This window comes from Hemitrygon akajei, unplaced genomic scaffold, assembly GCF_048418815.1.
Source record: "Hemitrygon akajei unplaced genomic scaffold, sHemAka1.3 Scf000077, whole genome shotgun sequence".
Taxonomy (NCBI): domain Eukaryota; kingdom Metazoa; phylum Chordata; class Chondrichthyes; order Myliobatiformes; family Dasyatidae; genus Hemitrygon; species Hemitrygon akajei.
Window position 1 is genome coordinate 3,523,568 of NW_027331963.1, and position 8,936 is coordinate 3,532,503.

The 8,936-nt window shown below is 45.5% G+C and overlaps 1 pseudogene; it reads right to left on the reverse strand.

Annotated features, from left to right (window-relative positions):
- Window positions 1–1,485: 1,485 nt before the first annotated feature.
- Window positions 1,486–3,159, reverse strand: LOC140722410 (uncharacterized; annotated as a pseudogene).
- Window positions 3,160–8,936: the final 5,777 nt, after the last annotated feature.

Sequence of the window (8,936 nt, forward strand, 5' to 3'; positions counted from 1 at the left end):
ATGTGTATATATGTGTGTAAATATAACTCCCAAACTATTGAGCTCGGGGAAAATAAGGCTTGGAGTCTTCAGATGGTAAAGTATGAAAGTTCAGTTCATCCACAAAATAGGTGATGAGAGAGATATTTGTAATTCAGGGTAAATGTCGAGAGAAGGCAGTTATGTCGAACAGCAAGGGAGATGAGGCTGAGTACAGAGCTATGGTGGAAATCTTGTCACATGGTACGAGCAGAATCATCTGCAGCTTAATGTGAAAAAGACTAAGGAGCTGGTGGTGGACCTGAGGAGGGCTAAGGCACCAGTGACCCCTGTTTCCATCCAAGGGGTCAGTGTGGACATGGTGGAAGATTACAAATACCTGGGGAGACGAATTGACAATAAACTGGACTGCTCAAAGAACACTCAGGCTGTTTACAAGAAGGGTTAGAGCCGTCTCTATTTCCTGAGGAGACTGAGGTCCTTTGACATCTACCAGACGATGGTGAGGATGTTCTACGAGGCTGTGGTGACCAGTGCTATCATGTTTGCTGTTCTGTGCTGGGGCAGCAGGCTGTGGGTAGCAGACACCAACAGAATCAACAAACTCATTCGTAAGGCCAGTGATGTTGTGGGGGTGGAACTCTCTGACGGTGGTGTCGGAAAAGATAATGCTGTCCAAGTTGCATGCCATCTTGGACAATGAATCCCATCCAATCCATAATGTACTAGTTAGGCACAGGAGTACATTCAGCCAAAGACTCATTCCACCGAGATCTAACACTGAGCATCACAGGAAGTCATTCCTGCCTGTGGCCATCAAACTTTTCTAATCTTCCCTCGGAGTGTCAGACACCCTGAGCCAATAGGCTGGTCCTGGACTTATTTCCACTTGCAAAGATTAACTTATTATTATTTAATTATTGATGGTTTTATATTGCTATATTTCTACACTATTCTTGGTTGGTACGACTGTAACGAAACTCAATTTCCCTCAGGATCAATAAAGTACATCTGTCTGTCTGTCTGTTCTCCAGGTTCCATAGTGTTAAAATGAGAGAACAATTGCTGTAGATTTTATCTGTGATCTTTACAAATCTACATACGAATTATCACCGAAAGTGACTTGTCATGAGGGGTATCATCTTCAAATGAATGACCACATCACACCCAGGCAAGGGTTAACACATAAGTGGTCTCGACAGGGTATCCCAAATCAGATCCACTCCTATGGGTTAAATGAGGTGACAACCATACATTCGATGTACGGTGAATGGATAATTAACTCACCCTTGTGGGCATAGGAAAGTTCTAAACAGTGATCTTTGGCCACTAGTTCCCTGGTTTCAATCCTTCCATTTTTCATCCGTCTCCGTCTGACTCTGAGTGTCTGTGTCCTCAGTTAAATCTAAACAAGCTGCGAGCAATGTAAACAAGCAGCCAGTCAGACTGATTCACCTTCTTAATCTCTCTTAAAATGACAGTCCATATCAAATGAAACCTAGGGATTCATAACAATGGCCACTCCCCAATATGAACTAACATGTGTTCCAGTAGTTGGGATGACTGAGTGAATCCTTTGCCACATTCTGAGCAGGTGAACGGCCTCTCAATAGTGTGAACTCGCTGATGTTTCTGTAGGTTGGATGACTGAGTGAATCCCTTTCCACAGTCTGAGCAGGTGAACAGCCTCTCCCCAGTGTGAACTGACTGGTGTGCCAGTAGGTGGGATGACCGAGTGAATCTCTTCCCACATTCTGAGCAGGTGAACGGCTTCTCCCCAGTGTGAACTCGCTGATGACTATGTAGATTGGATGAATGAGTGAATCTCCTCCCACATTCTGAGCAGGTGAATGGCTTCTCCCCAGTGTGAACTCGCTGGTGTACCAGTAAGGTGGATGACTCAGTGAATCCTTTCCCACATTCTGAGCAGGTGAACGGCTTCTCCCCAGTGTGAACTGACTGGTGTTCCAGTAGGTGGGATGACTGACTGAATCCCTTCCCACATTCTGAGCCGGTGAACGGCTTCTCCCAAGTGTGAACTCGCTGATGTCTCCGTAGGTGGGATGACTGAGTGAATCTCTTCCCACATTCTGAGCAGGTGAACGGCTTCTCCCCAGTGTGAACTCGCTGATGTCTCTGTAGGCTGGATGACTGAGTGAATCCCTTCCCACATTCTGAGCAGGTGAACGGCTTCTCCCCAGTGTGAACTCGCTGATGACTCTGTAAGGTGGAAGAGTCAGTGAATCCATTCCCACATTCTGAGCAGGTGAAAGGCCACTCCCCTGTGTGAACTTGCTGATGTGCCAGTAGTTGGGATGACCGAATGAATCCCTTCCCACACTCTGAGCAGGTGAATGGCCTCTCCCCAGTGTGAACTCGCTGATGAACATGCAGGTGGGATGACTGAATGAATCCTTTCCCACATTCTGAGCAGGTGAACGGCTTCTCCCCATTGTGAACTCGCTGGTGTACCAGTAAGGTGGATGACTCAGTGAATCCTTTCCCACATTCTGAGCAGGTGAACGGCTTCTCCCCAGTGTGAACTCGCTGATGACTATGTAGATTGGATGAATGAGTGAATCTCTTCCCACATTCTGAGCAGGTGAATGGCTTCTCCCCAGTGTGAACTCGCTGATGAATATGCAGGTGGGATGACTGAGTGAATCCTTTCCCACATTCTGAGCAGGCGAACGGCTTCTCCCCAGTGTGAACTCGCTGATGTCTCCGTAGGCTGGATGACTGAGTGAATCCCTTCCCACATTCTGAGCAGGTGAATGGCTTCTCCCCAGTGTGAACTCGCTGATGTACCAGTAAGGTGGATGACTCAGTGAATTTCTTCCCACATTCTGAGCCGGTGAACGATTTCTCCCCAGTGTGAACTCGCTGATGTCTCCGTAGGTGGGATGACTGAGTGAATCTCTTCCCACATTCTGAGCAGGTGAACGGCTTCTCCCCAGTGTGAACTCGCTGATGTCTCCATAGGCTGGATGACTGAGTGAATCTCTTCCCACATTCTGAGCAAGTGAACGGCTTCTCCCCAGTGTGAACTCGCTGATGACTCTGTAAGGTGGAAGAGTCAGTGAATCCTTTCCCCCATTCTGATCAGGTGAACGGCCTCTCCCCAGTGTGAACCCACTGGTGTGCCATTAGGTCAGGTGACTGAGTGAATCCTTTCCCAGATATTCAGCAGATCACCAGCCTTTGCCCAGAGTGAACTGACTGGTGTGTCCACAGGTGGGAAGAATGACTGAATCCTTTCTCACACACAGAACAGGTGAATGGCCTTGCCCAGTGTGAACTTGCTGATGTACCTTCAATTGTGATAACCGAGTGAATCCATTCCCACTGTTTGAGCAGGTGAACAGCCTTTCTCCTGTGTAAAATGACGGGTTGCCAGTTGGTCAAATGACCGAGTGAATCCCTCCCCACAGTCTGAGCAGGAAGGATGGTCGATTGAATCCCTTGCTCCACTTCTTAAATATCTGGACAGAGACAACAAAACTGGTGTGCCGTGTTTGAACTTCCTGGAGACAAATTCCTTCTTGTTTTGAACCTGTAAAAAGATTTACAAAATCCATCAATGGGTTTAGGAAAACATTTCAGATGAGATTACTTGAGTTGCCAAGGTTTGATCTGGTATCACACTGTTACAGTGAGGTTCTATCCAAGTTGCGCAGAGAAATCATCTCCTGTCTGGGCAGATTGCTGGTATCTGGAATGACCATCAATTCCCCGATGCTCTTCCTGTCTCTATAAGAATGGGGCATTTCTGCCATCTGCAATTTGTACCTTGGCTGCGTTGGACTCTCTCCATTGTTATTATTCCCTGTTCCTGCTGAGCTGCATGGGTGCCTGGCCCCACAGTAACTGAAACTGTCTCACGCAATTAGCCTTTCTTGACGTGCATCTGGAATTTTCTTTTATGTATTAATAAAGTGCCACAGATTTAATGCCATATAAAAATTCCTGTTGAGGTGAATGGTTGGTCCGCACAGCTGTTAAAAAGACAGAGTGAATTTTTATAGTATAGTATTTCACATTCTTGTAGAAAATTACAACACAGAAACATGCCCTTTGGGCCATCTAGTCTGTGCTGAACTATTTAATCTGCCCACTCCCATACCCCTACCATGCAGGTACCTACATGAAGCTCTGAAATGTTGAAATCGAGCTTGCATGCACCACTTGTGCTGGCTGCTCATTCCACACCCGGATGACCGTTTGTGTGAAGAAGTTTCCCCTCATGTTCCCCTTAACATTTCACCTTTCACCCTTAACCCATGGCCTCTGGTTGTACTCCCACCCCATCTCAGTGGTAAAAGCCAGCTTGCATTTACACTATCTATGCCCCTCTATCACAATCAAATCTCCCCTCAATCTCCTACAGTCCAAGGAATAAAGTCCTGACCTGTTCAATCTTTCCTTATAACCCAAGTACTCCAGACCTGGCAACATCCTTGTGAATTTTCTCTGAACTCTTTCTAAGTCCTTACATCTTTCCTGTAGGTTGGTGACCAAAACTGCACTTAGTACTCCAAATTAGGCCTCACCAATATCTTCTATAAGTCAACATAACATCCATCTATTGTCAGTACTTTTGTTCATGAAGGCCATTGGGCTAAAATCTTCCTAACTCATCTCTATCTAACTGTGATACCACTTTCAGTGAATTAAGGACTTTCTTCTACAAGAGGTCCCTTTCTTCTACAACACTCCTCCGTGCCCGACCAGTCACTGTGAAAGACCTCCCTTGGTAAGTCAGACCAAAGTGCAACAACTCACACTTGTCTGCATTAAATTCCTTTTTCCATTTCTCAAACCATTTTGCCAGCTGGTCCAGATCGCACTGCAAGTTTAAATGCTTTTTTGGCATTGACTAGATGGGACAAATAACCTGTTTCTTTACTGAACTTCTCCATGTTTCTATGGCAGAGAAGCTGGCCAAACTTGTTTGGAAGGGAAAGGGTAGGAGTGACAATTGAGCAGCAGTGGCTGGAGTTTCTGGAGCAATTCGGGGCCTGAGTGATTCCACAGAAGTGGAAGCATTAGAAAGACAGGAGGACACAACTGTGGCTAAAATGAGAAGCCAAAGCCAACATGAATGTCAAAGAGAGGGCAAACAAAAGAACAAAAACTATTCGGAAGCTTTGAGAAACCAAAAGAAGACAAAAAAAAAATTCAGATGAGCTCAGTGCGTGGAATCATGATTTGTAGTCATTAGTGGGTCTCGGTAGCACCCAACAGTCTGAGGCATTTAGAGGAACAAAATATACGAGGCTTCAATTTCTCTTCAAAAGCAAGGTTCCCTGGACCGGTTACCTTTCAACTTTCATTTTGGCAGCCACATACAAACTCCGCATCCTCAAAAATTCACATCTGAAGGCCTCCCACTTACAGGTACTCCTTTGCCAGGAAACAACCTGTCCCAAACCACACTTGTCAGATCCTTTCTGATACCTTCAAAATTGACCCTTCTGCAATTTAGTATCTCAACCCGTGGTCCAGACCTCTGTTTTTCCATATTTACTTTGAATCTCATGGCATTCTGTCACCACCCTGGATCATTTCCTAACAGCTTCTACATCGGGAATTCTACATACTGATTAAGGTCACATTTGACAAACTTTACCCGATCTAATCCTTTTACAGTATGGGAGTCCCAGTCAATATATGGAAAGTTAAAATCACTTACTGCAACAACCTTTGGTTCTTGGCATGGTCTGCAATCTCTCTACAAATATCTCTAAATCCCACAGACTGTTGGGTGTAAACAAGCCCCTATAATGGCTACAATATCATAATTCCCTGTCCTGAGCTCATCGGGCTTTCCTACGGTGCTGCTTGCATTGTGATATACACAGCTCAGCACATTCATCGCACCATGCTCAACCATTTGATTGCTGACTCTGTCTGAGGTCTGAACAACATCTGACTTGTGTCACGAAAACAAACTCCCCCTCAATGTCACAGAAACAGAGGAGCTGATTGTGGATTGCAGGAGGAATGGAGACACTCTAACCCCTGTTGACATCAAAGGATCTGGGGCTGAGAGGATGAACAGCTTTAAGATCCTCGGCATAAACATCACCAAGCATCTCACATGGTCTGTACATACCGGCTGTGTTGTGAAAAGAGGACAGCAGCACCTCTTTCACCTCAGATAGTTGAAGAAGTTGGGAATGGGGCCCGAAATCCTGAGGACTTTCTACAGGGACACAATTGAAAGCATCCTGACTGGTTGCATCACTGCCTGGTATGGGAACTGTACTTCCCTTAATTGCAGGAACCTGCAGAAATTGGTGCGGGACAGCCCAGTGCATCTGTAGATGTGAACTTCCCACTATTCAGGACATTTACAGAGACAGGTGTGGAAAAAGGGCCCAAAAGATATTGGGGACCCAATTCACCACAACCACAAACTGTTCCTGCTGCTACCATCCAGGAAATGGTACCACAGCAAAAGGACCAACAGGCTCCAGGACATCATCTTCTACCAGGCTATCAGACTGATTAATTCATGCTAATACAATTGCATATCTATGTTATACTGACTGTTCTATGCACAAACTATTTATTATAAATTACTATAAATTACACATTGCACATTTAGATGGAGATGTAACGTAAAGACTTCTACTCCTCATGTGCATGAGGGATGTATGTAAGAAAGTCAATTCAATTCAAATCACCCTCTCCACTATCTGTCCTGTCATTCTGGCTCCCATTCCCCCTACAAATCATTTTAACCACATCAGCACCCCCCTCCACCACACTTGCTCTCGCAGCATTACCACTAGGATATTAGTCCCCTTCCTGTTCTGTTCCCCTAACTAATGAATCCCCTATCACTCCTTTGACTTTCCTCTGCCAGGTAATCCCCCCCAATACTTTCTAAAGTGTTCCACCTGTTGTTGTGTGGGATGGCCACAAGAGTGCTCTGCAATGGGTATGTAACCTCATTCCCCTTCCTGATTCTCGCCCAGTTTCCTGTGTCCTGCACCTTGGGTGGAACTCACCTCTCTTCATGTCATATGTATTACCTCCTCCAACTCCCGGATGATCCGGAATTCATCCATTTCCAGTTCCAATTCCTTAAAGTACACATAAATCATGTACTGTGTATTTTTTTTTTACCCAGTGACAACATGTGCACAGTGAATTTTATATAGAGAGGTATTCATTTTCACAGCTAGCAAATCACTGTCAATAAAAACTTTGATCTCCTCTGGGTTCTATCGAATTCATCTGCACTCTCACACAACCTACGCAGCAGGCCTATAGCGGGTAATGAAGGATTTTCTCGCCAGAGCTTTTGCACACTGTCCATATGTGACTTGCTTGCTAAATGACGCTTTAAAAAGTCAGATTTCCAAATTTCACTCCACTTCTTCCCATTTGCAAATTCTCCAGCAACTTTTGCATCACCACAATACAGACAGGTAACAGCAGTTTCTGTGTTGTACATAAATATTTCCCCTGAACCCTCTCCAGATGACGGACGGTGATGAACTCGGTGATGGCAATGCCAAGGCAGTAGTCTGTCTCACTGGAGTCTGGCACATTTGTGATGTGAAAGATACTTGTTGCCCAGGACAAAGGTGTTTGATATTATCATGTACCCAGAGAGAATGGGTCAAAACATGTTCTCACCTGTAGAAAAGTTCAGAACAGGAAAAGGTAGAACAAACAACACAGACACAAAATGCTGGAGGAACTCAGCAGGCCAGGCAGCATCTATGGAAAAGAGTACTAATGCTGAGTTCCTCCGGCATTTTGTGTGTGTCGCTTGGATTTCCAGCATCTGCAGATTTCCTCTTGTTTGTGATCGGAGGTAGAACAAAGGTAATTTTCTCTACTGCTGATGCAAAAGATTTTGTTCCCTTTCTCTGAGTTCCTAATCCTTGCCTTTATTATGGCCGGATCTCAGCTCTGTCTGAGAGATCCATCGGTTCCCATTCCCTCAGCAGCCGGAAGCTCCCCGAGGCCCGTGTACGGATCGTGGGACTGAGAGAGAGGGAAGAGAGCAGGACTGTCCCGGGATTGTCGGCCACGGTGACCGGATTTCACAGGAATTGTCCCGAAGTTGCTGTATAATATAAAAACACGGATAATTGCTCTTACCTGCACCCGATACTCGGGGACGTCCTCAGCCTGACGCCTGCGCGTTTCATTGGTGCTTCAGCGCCGGCGAAATTCTTAACGCATGGCCCTATGGGTAATCACGGTGCCATTAAACATTTCTGCAAGCACCGGTTCAATGTCCATACCTCATTTTTTTTCCCTGTGTATAGAAAAATCTGCAGCTGCTTTAACGCAGAAAGCGGCTCCCATAAACAATATACTCAATATCAACGTGTATCTAATGCCAAAGTAAAATGCAGATATAAAACACAGGAGATTCTGCAGTTGCTGGAAATACAGAGACGCACACACACAAAATGCTGGAGGAACTCTGCAATTCAGAGAGCAACTAAACAGCGGAGTACACAGGCTAGGCATGCTGAAGGGGCTCGGCCTAAACGTATTCTATTTATTCCTCTCCACAATTGCTGCCTGAAATTAACCACCTTTTTTTCCGGTCAACCAGTTTACAAACGTTTCTGATCTTTCTTTTGTAGCCACATCCTACTGGTCTGATTCCTCCTCCTCCTCCTTGTAAACTCTAGACCCCTTCTCTCTCTCTGGAGACCCAAAGCCCTGACTCAGGCTGGCAAATCTTCGGTTTCTGACTCTGCACCATTGAAGATTCACTCGCTAGTCTGCTGTCAGACTTTAGAGGTGCATTGTGTTACGAGACCGCAGGTTCGTTTACTGTGAGTGTCGCTTTAAATGCCTGAGTGAGGCGGGACTGTGACATCAGCCTCACAAGGAGAGAGAGAGAGAAAGTCAAAACCACAGTGAGCTCATCGTCTTATTCACCCTGGAAAAAATCATGCAGGTGTATAAGATGATGAGAG